The following is a 16414-nucleotide window of genomic DNA, read 5'->3' on the forward strand; positions in this document are numbered from 1 at the left end:
CACCCCCCCCCCCCCCTCCCCCCCCCCCCCCCCCGGTTTTCAAATTCATCATGTACTTTGTTGAGTACAAGGACAATGGGTCTCTAGTTCTCATTAGGCTGAAATTCAGACACGACCTGCCACTGACCAACTTTCTTCATTTCAATCCCTTTTAAAAAGGTGAGAAGGCTGAACCATCATTCATTTCTGCACACACAGCTTCCACAACCCCAGACCTGGCTTAGTTAGGGGAGGGATGTTCCTTGCTGTCACAGCAGTGCTGGCTCAAGTCTGAGCCATGAACACAAACTTCCAGGAGGGTTGCTGTGAAACTCTCCAGGGTACAGCACCCAGCTCTATGTAAGCAGCTAGAAATATATATATATAAGAAAATCCAACTTCTATGTTGCTGATGACTTGAGAAAAAGATGAGACAGGAAAAGTTGACTGCAAGTAGGATTTCACTTTAAGATGATGTCAACTCTTAGAAAACCTATGCTAGAGCTTCAGCATGTTTCTGCTACTAACAAAATCCTCCCTATAATGAGGTGCAGACATAAAGGAGAAGGGTGGCCAAGCCCCTGAATGAATAAAAAGCACCATATCCATGTGCTTTATTAATGGCTTCCAGAGACCCAGGAGGAATATCAATGTATTTATTCTCCTTTCATAAGAATAGAGAGACACTAATATTGCCATAACTGCCAGTCAAATCAGTGGTAAGACTGATTTCAACTCCTGATTTCTAAGAAAATTTAAGTCCTCCTGGATTTTCTTAAAAGCAATCAATATTGGTGATTTTGAACAGCAATATAATTGTATGACCATCCTTTTAAAATATCTTAGTGGCAAATAATTTTACTATGTAAAACTGATGTATTACATTTCAGCAAGGTCAGACGCACGGTTTCTGTGGCAATTAATGCTGGATATTCATTGTTCAACTCCCCAAGGAGGCTGGTGTGACTCCTGTAACATGAATACCAATGTGTAATTGCTATCTTTCATTTCTCCAAAGCAGTTCTTTTGTTATCTGTGTGGTTGAAGCGGACTAAAGTGGCTGGAGAGGGGACATATGTGAACAACAACAACAAAAAAAAGGCTGAGATGAGACGCAGAAAGAGACAAATAATTTTATTATTTGAAAGAACAGATTTGAAAAGACAAAAATCTTCCCCTGGTTTCTTCTAATCATAAGCCAATATTCATTTTATATGAGCCACTGTCATTCTAAAGTACATTTTACATCCTATGTGCACGTGATATATGGGATTATTAACTTCCTCAGGCTGCACACATACATATGGATGGGCAGGGTTTCTCTAATGTCTGTGTAAGTGATATGTATTACATGGCTGTGCGCACAGCAGTCATACTTTACTGAGCAGGGGAATAGCTGAATCAGATTGATGTACTATCAATAGCATCTTATATCATTGTAATAGGTTCCATTTTGAAATCTGTTAAAAATAAAGAAGGGAAAAAGCAGAAAAAAAATCAATGAATGACAGAAGATGTTACTGAAAACTGCTGTGAAAACATAAAAATCCTATATTACCAGCTCTGAAGATGGAAAGTTAAATTAATGCATTCTAACCTATGCACTTGTCACCAGTTTCTCTTCCTGATAAAGAACAGAAGTTCCATTGCTGAGGTCTGGGTATGAAATTTTATTTTAGTACTTACTAGGTTAAGAAAAAGTATTAAGAGAACTAATGATGGGCAATATGTCCAATGACAGTCCATGAAATGGAAGTAAAGCATTCAAACAATTACAGTCATTTATGTAACAAATAATGTGAGCCTTCACATTATTTGGTCAGGACACCCTGCTGGACACTAAGTGGCAAGTAAAGATGAGTAAGACGTGTCCTGCTCAGCACTCAGTTAACTAGCATCATGAAAAGCTGGTACAGCTTAGTGCACTCCCTAAGGTGTTGCTAAGTGCAAGGGACAAGGCAAGTGGAACCCACAGAATTTGGTAGTCACAGGTAACTATGTGGCCTGAAAGAGTGAACAGGAAAAGGCTCTCAGAGGAATGGTAATTGTAAGACAGATCAGTTGATGTTTTAGCACTGTAGACACTTAGCAAGCAAGAAGTAAAGTGCAGGTCTCTACACAAAGGTCAAGGATACAGACAAATTTGTGAATTATTAAAGTTGACAGTGGGCAAAACTGCCTTTACGGGGGAACAGAAAAGAGAGAGAAACATGAATCCAGGAATTTAAATTAAAAGTAGAGTAAGGAAGAGGTAAAGAGGGAAAGTAATAGAGTCCTGGGGAAACTACTCATGGAGAAGATGAAGAACAGCACCAAGAATTGGAGGGAGAAACAGGAGGGCATGGTACCAGGAGGTCCAAGGAGATAGCTTGCTCAGGCCTGAAGTTTAAGATGGCAAGGTTAAGAAAATATATGCTGGGTTCACTGTGGGGCAAGAGGGAAGAAACTGAGCTCCGGTACTCTGGAAGTTGAGGAAGGAGAATCCTTCATTCAAGCCGACCTGGGGGACTTATAGAAACTCTGAATCAAAATAAAACTTGAAAAGAGCTAAGGATGTAGCTCAGTAGTACAGTACTTGCCTGGAATATATTAGTATGTATGAGGCTCTGGATTCAATCCAAAGTACTAAAAAAAGAGGGAGGAAGAGAAAAAAGAAAAGAGTAGGAAGACAAGTGTTAAGGTGCTAGCGAAGGAAGAAGATGGGAGGGAGGTGCCAACCTGAGAATTTCATTATGTAGGTCTGGCAGCTTGAAGAGGCTGTGTGCCTAGCTGGGGGAAGGTAAGGAAGAACAAGCAACCCAAGTGGAGGTGAGGCTACTGAAGAGATCTCCTCCTTTCAGCTAGGATCAACTGACCTAGGATGTGAGACAGGAGACACGATCATATGCCATGCCATCTACCTTACTGGAAGGGTTATAGAGGCAGCTTCTGGAGGAGGGTTTGGGGTGAAAGTGGCACTAAAGAAGATATTGGAAAAGTGGTCTCATGGGTCCAGCAGGGGGTAAACCAATCATGAAAAAAAGACTTGTCTAGCAGCAGAGTGGACTGCTGAAGCTAGACACACATTTATGCTAGTATGTCTTTCTGCTGGAAGTACTCAGAAGACTTTGAGGAAAATAATGAATGATGAAGCCCATCATCCAGGATAAGGGACTCCAGGCTGGGAGGAGAATCCAGGGTCCATCAGCACAGGGGGAAAAAGCTCTTCATCACAGGGAGTCTGCTGGGCTATGGAAGGAGCAAATGAACTGTAAAAACCAAGGGGGATGCAGACCATCTGCTACATGGGCCAAAGGCACAGGCTTTGGTCAAGGAGGCAAAGTCCCAATGTAGAGCAGTTCTGAGTGGTGAGGACTAGGGGAAGAACAGTGTACCTTGAATGACATGTATTTTGGGTTGGGTCCTGTGTTCCTGACTTACAGTAATATCTATAACCCTTATAGTTTCCCATGTGACCAGTGCACTAAGTATATCTTTAGTTTAGGTATTTAATCTCTTTAGTTTAGGTATTTAATCTTCATATCTTCATTCCTAAAGCAGCTTGAACAGGTCCAGAACTATAGAGAAAGGCAGTCTTCTGTTACTTATAACAAGCTGTCTTTCATCACACCCACCTGTGTTTATGTTACTGAGGTGACATTATTATGTGACAAAATCCCTGAATAACCACACCATAGGAGGCCTGGTTGCTAGGGAAACCAACCACCTTCTCAGAGGGTTAGGAACTCATAGCTTGGGTCTCCACCTCTGAATGTCTTGTTGGTCACTAATGGCCAATGACTTAATCAATCATGCCTACATAAAGAAGTCTCCATAAAAATCTCCAAAGAACTGAGTTCAAGGGGCTTCTGGGAAGGTAAGTGTTCATCTACTAATCAGGAAGGTGGCACATCCTAGCTGTACAGGAAGAAAGCACCTGTACCTGGAACCCTTCTAGACCTTGTTTGCATTATCTCTTTGGCTGTTCATTTGTGCCCCTTAAAATATTCTTTGCAAGAAACTGGTAAACATGTTTTCCTCAGTTCTGTAGCCACTCTAGGAACTTAATGCAACCCAAGGAGGATGTTGTAGAAACCCTAGTTTATAGACCAGAAACCTAGGTAAAACAACCTGAAACTTTTGCTTGGCATCAAAATTTGGGGACGTCTTAAGGGACTCAGCCCTCATCCTGTGGGATCTGATGCTACTCCCTAGTAGACAGTGCTGGAATCCAGTTGAATTATGGGTAATGAAGCTGGGACCTCTGTGGTACTGACCATTTTCTTGTGAGTAGAGGACCCCTCAACACACCACACTTTTGGTCACAGAAGTATTACATGTTGATAACTGAGTGAAAGAATAGGGAAAAAAAACCCCACTGTTCTCTGCCCCCATATATTTTCAGGCCCTGACACTTGGGAGCTGAGCTGGCACTTACGGCTAGGTCTTGGTGTTCTGTTTAAATGATTTTGCAGGGAATCAACATCAGACAAGATCTCCATATGATCATGATGGATTAAAACAAAAACAGTCACTTATTGATCAGATCTGAAGAATGAATGAATGTTGTCCAATACAGAGGATCCCACAAAGTCCAAACCTTATGCATGTCTGCTGCTTTTTCTTTAGCAACAACTGGAGCTTTGCCCTAGGCTGCCCTGTCTGTAGAGAAGATAAGACTTGGTCACAGAATTACCCTTATTTCTGGACAATAATCCAGAGCAAAGTCTCACTTCCTCAAGACCTTCCTAGGGTTACCTAAAACCAACTCAAGCCTTACCAGCACCTTTTTCTAACTCCCTTTCCCCAAGAGGTATCAAAAGCATGAACCTCAACACCCCCACTGCAACAGCAATAAGCCCAACTCCTGTAGGTGTGTTTTTAGTGGTCTCTTGTTAGAAGGCACTGACAGGGTAATAAGGTCTGGATGCTGCCCTGCTATTGGTATGGAGTGATGATAGAAACAGTTACGAAGTTAAAGAGAAAAAGCATTCCTTGTCAGGGTGGTAAGTGTCATACATTCCTGTCAGTGATGGCTGGGAATGGAATTCAAGGAGGTAAGGCAAAGCCAATGAAGCTGCTTAGGAGAGTTGGAAGGCATCCTTAAGTAAAGGGTAGAAGACCTGAGCCAGTGGCATGGACCCCAAGAGAGGGTGAGTTTTGGTTGGTGGGATGATGGAATGAATGGGTGGAGTTCCAGGAGGTACCATGCTCTTTTCTACCCCTGCCTGTGGTGCTGAGGACAGTGTGTACACCTTCTTGGAAACCCCCTGTTCCCCAATACACATTTTAGCCCCCAGATCTGTAGCAACCAGTACTTGTTTCTACTTTAAGGATCATAGGAGGAATGAAGAGCTCCAAAAACTGGTCAAAGCAGATTCTTCACAGCTGTGCCTATGGGCACATTACTGAGATAAATGGAAGGTGGGGGAAGTAGGTATCCTCGGATGAAAGTAGGGGAGCCTGTGTGATAAGGGAAAGTGCACCGCCCAGACTCCAAACCTCCTGCACACAGCCATCGGGACTATGAAAGCAGGTGAGGGCTTCCACGTTCCCTGATTCCTTGTTCCTCACCCATTGTCTGGGTGAACAATGTTTTATTTTCCCAGTTCAGCTGCATTGCCATAGTGTCTTTGAATTCTGAATGTACTACAGAGTCATGACCTTCCACTTATGTAATTTCCACAGTCATGCTTAGCTTTTGTTTATCTACATCAGATTGATTTGTTTTTAGAATGAAACACAGAGTTGCAAGAAAACTGATTTTTTTGGGGGGGGGCAGAGGGGTCTTTTGAGACAGGGTCTCCCTGTAGCCTCAGCTGTCCTGGAACTCACTATGTAGACCAGGCTGGCCTTGAACTCACAGAGATCTGCCTGCCTCTGTCTCCCAAGTGCTGGGACTAAAGGTGTGCCTGGCAGAAAACTGATTTTTCTAAACGGTAAGGAGAACTGGTGCTCACGGTTAGTAGGCCTTAACTTTACTGTCCTGAGTCTCTGGCTGTATTTATGTTCTCATATATCTCAGCATGACCACAAAAAAGTTATCATGAAAGTGTCTCAGTCTGCTGAAAGCATCACAGCTACTTCATTTGATTTTCGGTTATCCATGATTCCTCTCCTAGGTGCTCCTGAAAAACAGCCCCTGGCCTTGTCCAGGGGCAGTGCATCCCTGGTGATCCATGAGTATATACTTTTATAAGGTCCTTTATCTGGGGGCTCAAGGATAGGCTTTAGGAACTCAGAGAACTCTCTGACAGTGTACTGGACAAAGGTACAAAACATCCTGTATGCAGGAACTCAGATGGATTACCTCAGCTAAGGAGGTTGAATAAAACTTCTGACATCAGTTCCCTCCATTCAGATGAGATGTCCAAAGAATCCCATCCCTACACCCATCATCTGACTAGGTAATTCTAATCATCTGCTTTCTGTATTTTCTCCATGGGTCAGGGCCAAGTACCTGATATTCCCTTGATAAAGATGTACTGAGCATGCAAATTCATGAGCAAGCAAGAGGGAGGGAAAGGCAGGATCCTAGCTCCCTCTGATGACTCAAGGTCACCGTGACTGTGAGGCTTCCCTTGCCTTCTCCACGCAGACCTTGTCTTCCTGAATTAAGCACCTGACAGAGCCATGTTTTGAACTGGAGTGTTTGAACTGTCCACTTCCATGTGCTGGGGCTCTAGCAAACTGAGCTCTTGTGGAATTATGTTTAAGAGACACCACAACACTAGGGAGGCACTGACTAAGTGGCATTGTCCATTAGTCTATGACACCTAAACAACCAAAACAAAACAAAAAGCAGGCTACATTATGAAGTAAGCAAGATGTAACTTTTCTATCTCGAATCCTTCTTCTGCTCCATTCTCCCTTTAAGCAGATTTCTCCCTATGTGACCCATTGCTTCAAAAATCACACCTGATATAGGGCAGCATCAGAGAACTTTTCAAATGAAAAATACTGAGTTACCTAATTTGATGACCACACAATCAGGAATTCATCGGAGGAGCACATGTTCTAGTGCTGTTTCCCTTCAAGTTTCTGAATGCAAGAAATATGGCACTAACTTATAGGCAAGTCATTTATAGTCAACAGCCTGCTGTGCCTCCTTTTATCATACAATCCTGTCCCAGATCTTACCTGTGCCACAAAGTTCACAGCAAGAGTCACTTCTTCCAGGAAGCCTGCTGACTTAACCTCCAGTCTGATTTGGTGGTCCTATATGACACTGTGGAACCACATGTACTTTTCTTACTTGACATTCTTATGTTTTCCTATCTCTGACAAACTATAAACAAACTTGCAGCAGACACTTTATCTTCTTCCAGTTGGCATCCTGAACACTAAACTGAGTCTTGCCACACCATACTCACTCAATGGGCATTTGCGAAATAATGTACAAAAGAATGAATGGATAAATGTGGATTTTAAAGTGTAGGTTCAAAGAACACCTTAAATCTCAAAGAAGCAGTGAATTCTGATGGGGCCTAAGACAGGAGACACTTTGCTAAGAAGTTCTCCCCACAGGAGGGAACACCAAGCTACTCTGCTAATGGAGGACACTGGCCACTCTGCTCTGCACCTTGGCCACCAACTTAAATCAAGCACTCCAATAAGCCTGGTTATACTTACTGAGAAGAGTTGGTAGGCTTGTGAAACTGGACCATGACAAAGACAGGTCAGGAGTTACTTGTCAGCTCAGAATAACCTGCTGTCATTTGGGGTCTTGGTTTGAGAAGTTTGTATGAAAACCCCTGGGACTCAACCACTGTGTAAGGTAATTTATGATTTTTTTTTTCACATCTGCAACATCATGCAGTTATTGGTTACTGGACCACAAATAGCTAATGCAATCATATTCACAGCAGTAGAGGTAAGCATAGCTCCAGAACGAATGAACAGTGTTGCTGTATGCAGGCAATAGACCCCCGAGGAATGGGACAACAGGGAGGAAGCAGCACATAATAGCCTACTACAACTAACATTTATCTAGGACTTGGCGTATAGCAGGCAAAGCTAAAGGCTGAATGCTCACCATCTCATAATCATTAAGAGTGGCCCTATGAGGCGAATGGTATGAAAAGACTGAAGCACAGTGAGAAAAGGTCACTTGACTAAGCTAGGAAGACGATGAAGCTGAGATTAAACCCAGACAGGCTCCATCTGCTCTAGAACCCTTGACCAGAACCACAGATGTCCCTAAGATGATCAGTGCTCTATTCTTCAGTTATCAAGGGGGACTTGATTTATCCTGGGGCTGACAGTCAAAGCAGGTCAATCTGCTTGGTGGGTCAGGCAACAGGTGAGTTGAGGCCAGGGTAAGGCTCAAAACTGCCATGATAATCAGTATTTACATTTGACTGGCCTGTCTGGTTTGGGAAAACCTCCCCAGGGATTACATTTCAAGAGAAGGGTGTTGACAAGTGCTGAGTGCTGTGCTGGGGCACAACTCAAACAGCTTATATCAGGCAGAGCTCAAGCCCTAGCAAGGGAAAATGAATGTTGATAGGAATGAAGGCAGGGGCTAAGGCTGAAAAGGGTCACACATGGCAAAGACAGGACTGACAAAGTCTGTGGGTCTGGAGCACCTATACCTATTCAACCTAGGGGCGCAGAACTATGAAAGTCATGTCTGACAGATGTGGGGATCCCAATTAAAAAAAAAAAAAAAAAAACTGCCTTGGTTTAATATGCTCAAAACCTGGGCAGACATTGAATTGTACAGCTTAAAAAGATCAATTGTATATTTTATAAATGTTGCCTCAAAAACGAAAGAGTACAGGAAGGTTAGGGCCATGGCTAAGAGGTATAGTGCTTGTCTAGCATGTTTCAAGGCTCTGGGTTCAATTCTCAGCACCATGAAAAACAAATAACAGAAACAGCAGTGCAAGCATGAGCCTGTGGACACCACTGTGCTGACTGGCTCCCAGGACATACATGAGCCACCAGCCTGTGGGCCACCAGTGGGTCTGAGAAACATGCCCTGGGAGTTGGTTCAGGTTGCCAGAATGTCTAAGACAGATGAGATCAGGAAAAACGAATGACAGTGCACTATTTCCACTCTGAGCTTCTGAGTCTTGTGAGACAGGGAGTCTTGGGTTATTAAAGATGTGCTGTAGGTAATTTTCCACCTGGGGGTGGCAAGACAAAGGCAGCTAACTGCAGCTTAGTTTCAGGCAGGCAAACAGAGGTGCAATGAGACATTTCTCAAGCTGGGACAGAGCCTGTCAGCAAGACTACAGAATGTGGGAAAACAATTCTGGGTTGAGAATAAAGGCTGGGCTTGGCATCCTTTCCAATGTTAAAGTTCTACAAAATTCCTCTATGTTAACTGCACTTTCTCCCAGAAGCCTGAGATGTCTCTGTTTCAACTAGGAAGAAGCTACATGACTTACCAGTGAGGCGTCTTTTCCCATTTAGTACTAGAAACCCACACACAGCTTAACAAGTCAAACCACCAGGGTCCTTATCCATTAGTATTATAAATGTGAGTACCACAGAATTACAATACATATCTGAAAATAAACCAAGACAGAGCCCTCCTTTGACCAGAGTTTCATCTAAGACTGAACTTCACAGAATTTGCTGACATTGTCTCATGATTCTTTTTTTTTTTTTCCCCTTATGGAAAAAAAAATTTTTTTAAAGGGAGTGGGGACAAGAATACTGCTGGATACAGCGCTGATTAAGACAACGACTAAGGGGCTAGGAGTGGTACAGAGCTTGCCTAGTGTATGAGACCCTGGGTTCATTCCCATTACCACAAAAAAAGAGAGGGGAGGAGGGAGGGAGGGAGGGAGGGAGGGACGGAGGGAGGAAGAGGGGGAAAAATATAAAAGAAGGAAAAGCAAAAGATTAAGTAGGCAGCAGACATGTGTCAAGGTGAGCTATTAAGATTACCAGAAAGCAAAGGCACTGGTCCAACAAATCCATCTTTGTATAGTTTACTCTAGCAGAAGAAGAGTAATTAAATAATGATAATTAGTTCTTTATTTTTTATGTCACACATTAATATTAATCTCTAATTAAAGTCTAATGGGACTAATAGAATTTATTATTCCCCAATTCATCAAACCTAAGAAAAGTGTGACTTTCATAGGTGTAAAAGCAAACACAAACACATTATGGAATTTGGCCAAACAGAAAACCAATAAATATAACTGGATAACAAGTTTGTAGCTGCTTTGGAAGAACTGCAAACCTTATTGCCTATAATAATATAAAATAATATTGCCCAATAATATAAAATAAATTGTTTAAGAATCACAAACTAAAGCAAGCCTAACGATTTGATGTTATAGCCAAGTTCAGTTTGTAAAACTACTAAGCTAGCAGGTTAGACAGTAGCAGAGGACAGAAGAGATGAGGATAGACTGTAACATCCGGAAATACAAGGTTGATGTCTTTCATCAGACAAGACTATTTCAATAAGCTCTATTAGCTTGATGGACCATCTTGGATACCGGTCCAAGAGGAGGCACAACCAGTAGGGATGGGGGAGGGGGTGAGATTTAATAAAGGGGCTACTTACAAAAGTGTGAGCAGGTTTGAGAAAACTAAGCAAAAATAATGTGAATATTATAGCAAATAGAATAGCAAAGAAGGAGAGTTAACTGTACCATCTGGAAGGACTGAGTGGAGGTGAGTGAGTGCTAGATCTGGCAGGAGCCAGAATGAGAGCTCATGAAGGAGTCAGCCAGGAGGAGTTGCAGGTAGAGCCAGAACTGCAGGAGGAGGCTGTACAGAGTGGGTAGCAGCCCGAGTTCTGTCTCTTCCTGTCCCTGATCTGATGATGCCCCCTACTACCTGGTTCCATTCAGAGCAAGAAAATCAGGTGATGGGCTCCATCAGGGTCAGAACTCACTGGCTATCGCACAGCAGAGGTGGGATGGAAGAGAAGATGCAAGTGGAAACCAATCAACAAGAACGCTGCACACACCATGGTCTCTAGAGATACTGTCAGTTTACTAATTTAGAGGACATTCTGTGGGTCATGGTGTCCATCTTCCTGCTGTCAGGAAAACATTTTGAAGGTCTGAAAGTTTTGGAGTAGGTATATGAGTGTTTCCCCGCTTACTCTAATGCCTACATGCTTGTCTTTACTCTTTACTAACACTCACATCAATTACCACAGTTCAGCTCCTACAGCTTGCTTCAGTCTATACTCCCATGTGATGTATGAGAGTGACTCAATCATATAGGTGCTACTGTTTTTATCATAGATGCTTAAATGTTATTAAGTGTTTCCCAGAAGTTCCTCTTGTACCAATATAGAAGTTCTTGGTTGATGGCCAGATTTAGGAATCAGTATGGAGGGCGGAAAAGGGAGGAAAGACGACAGTACCAGTTCCATGTCAACATTAGCTGTGTGGGAAGAGGGATGTGGTCTATTTAGTTTCTGTGTCATCTATCACCCAGAACAGTGCTGAGCTGATGGTACTATGAATCCATCTGGCCTGAGATAAAGGACAGAGAGGTTAGCCATAGTCAGGAACACAAGGTTAGTCACAGGAGAACTAAGCTGGAAGAGTGGGGTAGGTAAGTAAGAAAAGCCTAAGCTAGAAGCCCACAAAACTAAAGGTCAAGATCTAGACCACCTGTAGCTAGGAACCAAGGCTGCCAAGTCAGATCTAAGCACAATGTGAGTCATGAGCACAGCTTTCCCAGAGCAGAAACTAAGTCTGATTCTGACTCTAGGACCCTTTGAGCCACCTATAACTCAGGATGAGAGGCAGGCTCTCAGAGAAAAGGCAGGTTCATAGGTGCAGGCAAGGTGTTAACCTGTGTGGAGAAGAGAGGGTTTATAGGGCTTGCCTTATATGTAGCCAAATCCTGGCAACAATCATTAAGTTGTGCTGTTGGGGGAAAGATATTCTCCTCAGACTCAAAGGCTTCATCTGAAATATAGGCATATTACACCCCTCAGTGGATTTCAAGGCACTAAAAAAGATAATATATGCAACGACCTATCATAGCCCCACCCCTACTCCCTTCCAATCACCAGAACTAGATAAACCTAACATGTTTATTAATCCACATGCCGTACTAAGATTCTTCTCACTAAACTTCATGCCAGGGGTATGCTCCATTTCTCCCTATTTCATGGGTAATAATTATTAATCACATAAAAATTAAGATCACACGATGGCATTTCTTCCAAGAACTTATGGCCTGAATCAAATTAAACTGATATCCACAAAAGCAAAGACAGACCAGCCTGGTTTCAGATCCTAGACTTGTCACTTACTAGCTGGCTGGTCCTGCTCAAGTAGTTAGGTCTTTTTGAACATTAGTTTTCTTGACAGTAAAGTGGGATACTATGTATCTACCTTAAAATCCAACTAGGTGCTTGTAGAGAAAGCCCTCAAAAAAGAAAAACCAAAAATAAATTATAAAAGGGCAGAAAACCACAGAAACTACATAGCAACAATGTCATCCCAGCAGACCAACACCAATGTTACTAAGCTGTACCCTGACCTTGTTAAAATTTAATTCATGTATTTGTGTATACAAATATCATCAAAATTTAAAGAAACACAACAAACAGCATATCATGATCATGTTTATGCTATAGTAAAAGCTGCTCCCTATGGTACTACATGACCCACTGACAGGTAGAATGTACCCTAGAAGTTAATTCTAGAACTCACTAAGCCAAGAGGAAAGCAGGCCTGATACCCTCTGTTAGAGGAGGACAGAGGGTGATGAGCTGGCCACTCATGGGAGGGTAATCACTGTACCCCTCACTTCCAACTGCTAAGAAGCACTAACCTCTAAAAACTAAACCTCAACAAACAAGGGGGATGAACAAGTGTCTCTGACTATTACATTTTTAAAAACAGAATTTCAGGAGTTTGCTAATGCCTATGATCTCTCTGTCTTGAGGTGAGGCAGGGCTGGAGGGGCTAGTAATCTGCAGGGGACCCTTCAGTGTCCCTATGACCAGAAGTATGGACAACAGAGCCAAGCAGCAGCAAACAGGCCTGAAGTCATCATGGATCTCTATGTGCAGAGGATCAGGGCTCTTCAGCAACCTTGACATCCCTCCAAAGACCACATTGAACTGATGATACTGCATTTTGTGTATGTTTGAATACAGTTGCATACACCCTGCCCCCACCACATGCAAGCACAATGTGATACAGACCTATTTGAAGACAATTTAGAAGAAAGAAGAAAACCTCCCATCCAACCTAGATCCATATCACTGAGAAAATTTCATGCCTGTCAATACTTGGAGGGCCATGAACTCATTCAACTCAGAGCCCCACACTAACTCCCGATTCCTTCAGGCTGGGGTTTGAAAAAGTGAGACGGTTTTATCCTGAAAACAGCCCTTATTTCTACCTCTCTCGTGGTTCACACTCAAAATACATGTTCTACCCAAGATTTTTTAAGAAGGCAAATAAATCTGGTATCTTGTTTTCATGGAAAATTTAAAAAGAAGACAGGTTACATGTTATACCTGTTATAAAGAATAACTATCTTTCAAGAATTCTCAAGTGATTTTCTGTGTGTGTATGTTTGTGTGTAATACAAACATAAGTATTCAAAATACCAATATTGACACTTTTAGCAGCCTAAAGATGAGAAAAAAATCTACACTATATTATGATTAGGACAGAATTTCTACACTCTGGTTGTAGGTGTAATTGTCACCTGGGATTCGGAAGAATTCATAGCAGCAGTTTTATAGAATTCTATAATCTGAATAACAAGAGGACAGCCTTCACTTTCAGAGCAGCACTAAATGGCCAGTGCCTTTGGGTTCCAAAGGCTTTGGCTTCTCCATTCAAATTCCTCCTAAAAAGAGTTTGGAACCTGGAAGCCCTTGATTATGCTTCCTAATTAAGTAAAGACCTAATTCAGAAACTGAAATTCTTTGAGAAAGCTAGTTCCCTCTGGCCAGACTCAGCAGAAGCATTCTTCAAACAGGAAAGGAAAGAAAGTATAAAGTGAAGCACTTTAACACTGGAAAGGTGTCAAGGTCAGGAACTCCATTACTGTTTCCAAATCTCTTTCATGTGTGTAACTGTTTGCATGCAGTGTGTAGACAAGGATGTGCTTGTGGGAGCACGTGCATGCACATGCCCGTCAGCTTGAGAGGCCAAAAGCTGCAGGGAAAGGGCAGCCTCAGTATTTATGCAAGTTATGGAATGAAAAATTTCTAGTCACCATAGCAACTGTTACATTACATGGAATGGGTATGAGGAAATAGGAGGCATCTTAAGTAAATAGTAATTTTTTTTCATGTTTTGTACATTCCTGGGTGTTTTAAGAGGCTTGCCTTTAGTCTCTGCAGTAACCATCTCAGAAACTTCATTTCACAGTTGGAAACAAGACTGGAAGAAAAGTAAAATAATGTACCACCTGATACACACTGTACAGCCACACCAAGTTGCTATTAAGATTGGTTAAGAGAATTTAAAATGCAATGACATATTGCTCGAATGAACTGGAAAGCAAGGAAGCAAGCAAATCAAAAAATCAGGGGGTGTTTTTAAGAGAGAAAGCTCAAATAGGCATAAATAAATTAAATTTGTATACATGAGAAATACTTTTTGGCTCTTTTTCTGAGTTGGAGTTAGGCATAGATGGAAGAAAAGGATGGGCCAAAAGTAAAAAGAAGTATTTATGTAATAATGCAGATATGAAAAAGTTCATTTTTCTCTGAATATTAACATGCACTAGAAGTATCAAAGGTCAAAATCTTTACATATAAATCTGTCCAGATGAAGTTTTTCTCCATAAACAGCGACCCATTAATATGTGAAAGTTGTGCCTACTCTTTGCCAAAGATCAATTCTTGCCCAGCCTTGTCCACAGTTATATAGACTATGGGTGATGGTTTTCCCTGACGTCTCTGTTTACCAGGTGCAGGTTGAATCTCCTTTTTTTCTTTTTTTTAAAATTTAAAAATTTTTTTTAAATAAATAATTTAAGGAGAATTTCATATATACATATAACTTCTTTTAATCAAATCCATGACCATTCCCTCCCCTCCAACTCCTCCCATATCTCCCCATCACTTTTTTCTGATAAATTCATGTACTCTTTTTTCATTTTTTATGGGGCTTTGGGCTACTCTAACAGTCCCCCCTCTGAAGAGGTAACCCTGAAATCTTTTAAGGATTGGATAAAAGCTCCAAAATATTTTCAACATTTTTGACCTTTGGAAAGGAGTATGTTGCTAAGGGGCCCAAGGACATTGTGAGTTTTAGCCAAAAAAACTGGCTACTTTTCTTTGGGGTCTTTTTACCTTAACTGCCTAGCCAGTTCCTAACTCCTATTCTTATCACGCCATCCTCTGAAGAAGTTACCAAAATTGTGAATGGGGAATAGGGACACAGACCACTCTGGCTTCTTCTATGCTGAACAGGGATGCAGTCTGAGGAAACTGGAGTACCCTTTCAGTGGGTCTATCCAAAAGACTCCCAAATTGCATAACTCTTATCTCGAGGAGGAAAAGTCTTTGAATCCTGAATAGGAGATGTGAAGGAGAAGTAAAGGCAAGAGTAGTTAGCATTACAAGTTCTAGGCAGGGAACCAGGAAAAGTCAGAATGGAGTGAATTTCAAATGTCCAAATCAAAGTTCATTATTTCTTGATGAGGGTTTCCAAAAGCATCCATCTATTGGTTTCCTCCTCATTTTTTTTTTTTTTTTTTTGTTCCCTTTTGGGGTGTTTATCTTGGGCTGGTTGTCTCCCTTAGCTACAGGTGGGCACTACAGTATTGGAGACCAAGATTTGAAATCTTACGTTCAAACGGCACTTTCCAGTTAGGAACAAAATCATCAATGAGAAATAATTGTCTAAATAACTTTTTATATAGACTTAAGCCTAATGTCTGGGAAGTGTAATCCCTTGAACTCTTAAAGAAATACACTGATGACTTTACTCTTTGGTTACACTTTCCTTTTGGGTGTTTAAGACCATACAGTTGGTCTAAATAAATCAATTCATTTTTACACTTAAGGTCATTTGAGGATCTGTTTCTCAGGGGTCATATTGGCTTGAGAGGAGCCCCTGGCTCCTTTCTTCTACCAGTTCCGTCTACGTGAAGATAAGTCAAAGGTCCTGCTCGACCATGTCTGGCTTCACTTGGAAGCACGAAAGAGATGTTTCCTCTGAGTTGACCCTCCTCTTTGTAGACTGGACACTGGTTCAAGTCCATCTCATGGGGTCTCCATGTCCTCCCTGAACAAGAGGACAGATGACTCACCACAGTTACAAGACATTTTGAGAGATGGTCCATAGTCCCCTGGAACTTAGTCGACCTTGGAGAACAAGGGGCAAAAACTGTCCTTTAAGTCCCTCTGACCACATTACTATAGGCCTCAAAGTATGGCTGTTAAACATCCAATAAGGTTAGTTCCACAAGTCTGGTACTTTTAATTATCATGTGCTATGTAGATAAGGCTTGGGTAAAAAACCAAATATTCTCAGATAAACCTTGA

The 16414-nt window shown here is 41.8% G+C and overlaps 1 protein-coding gene across 3 annotated transcripts in view; it reads right to left on the bottom strand.

The window, feature by feature from the left end:
• Rapgef5 (Rap guanine nucleotide exchange factor 5) overlaps positions 1-16414 on the bottom strand; it is a 257063-nt gene that overhangs the window by 76825 nt on the left and 163824 nt on the right. The gene's annotated exons all lie outside the window — the stretch shown is intronic.

Source organism: Nannospalax galili, unplaced genomic scaffold (assembly GCF_000622305.1).
Source record: "Nannospalax galili isolate Female #2095 unplaced genomic scaffold, S.galili_v1.0 scaffold158, whole genome shotgun sequence".
NCBI classification, from domain to species: Eukaryota; Metazoa; Chordata; class Mammalia; order Rodentia; family Spalacidae; genus Nannospalax; species Nannospalax galili.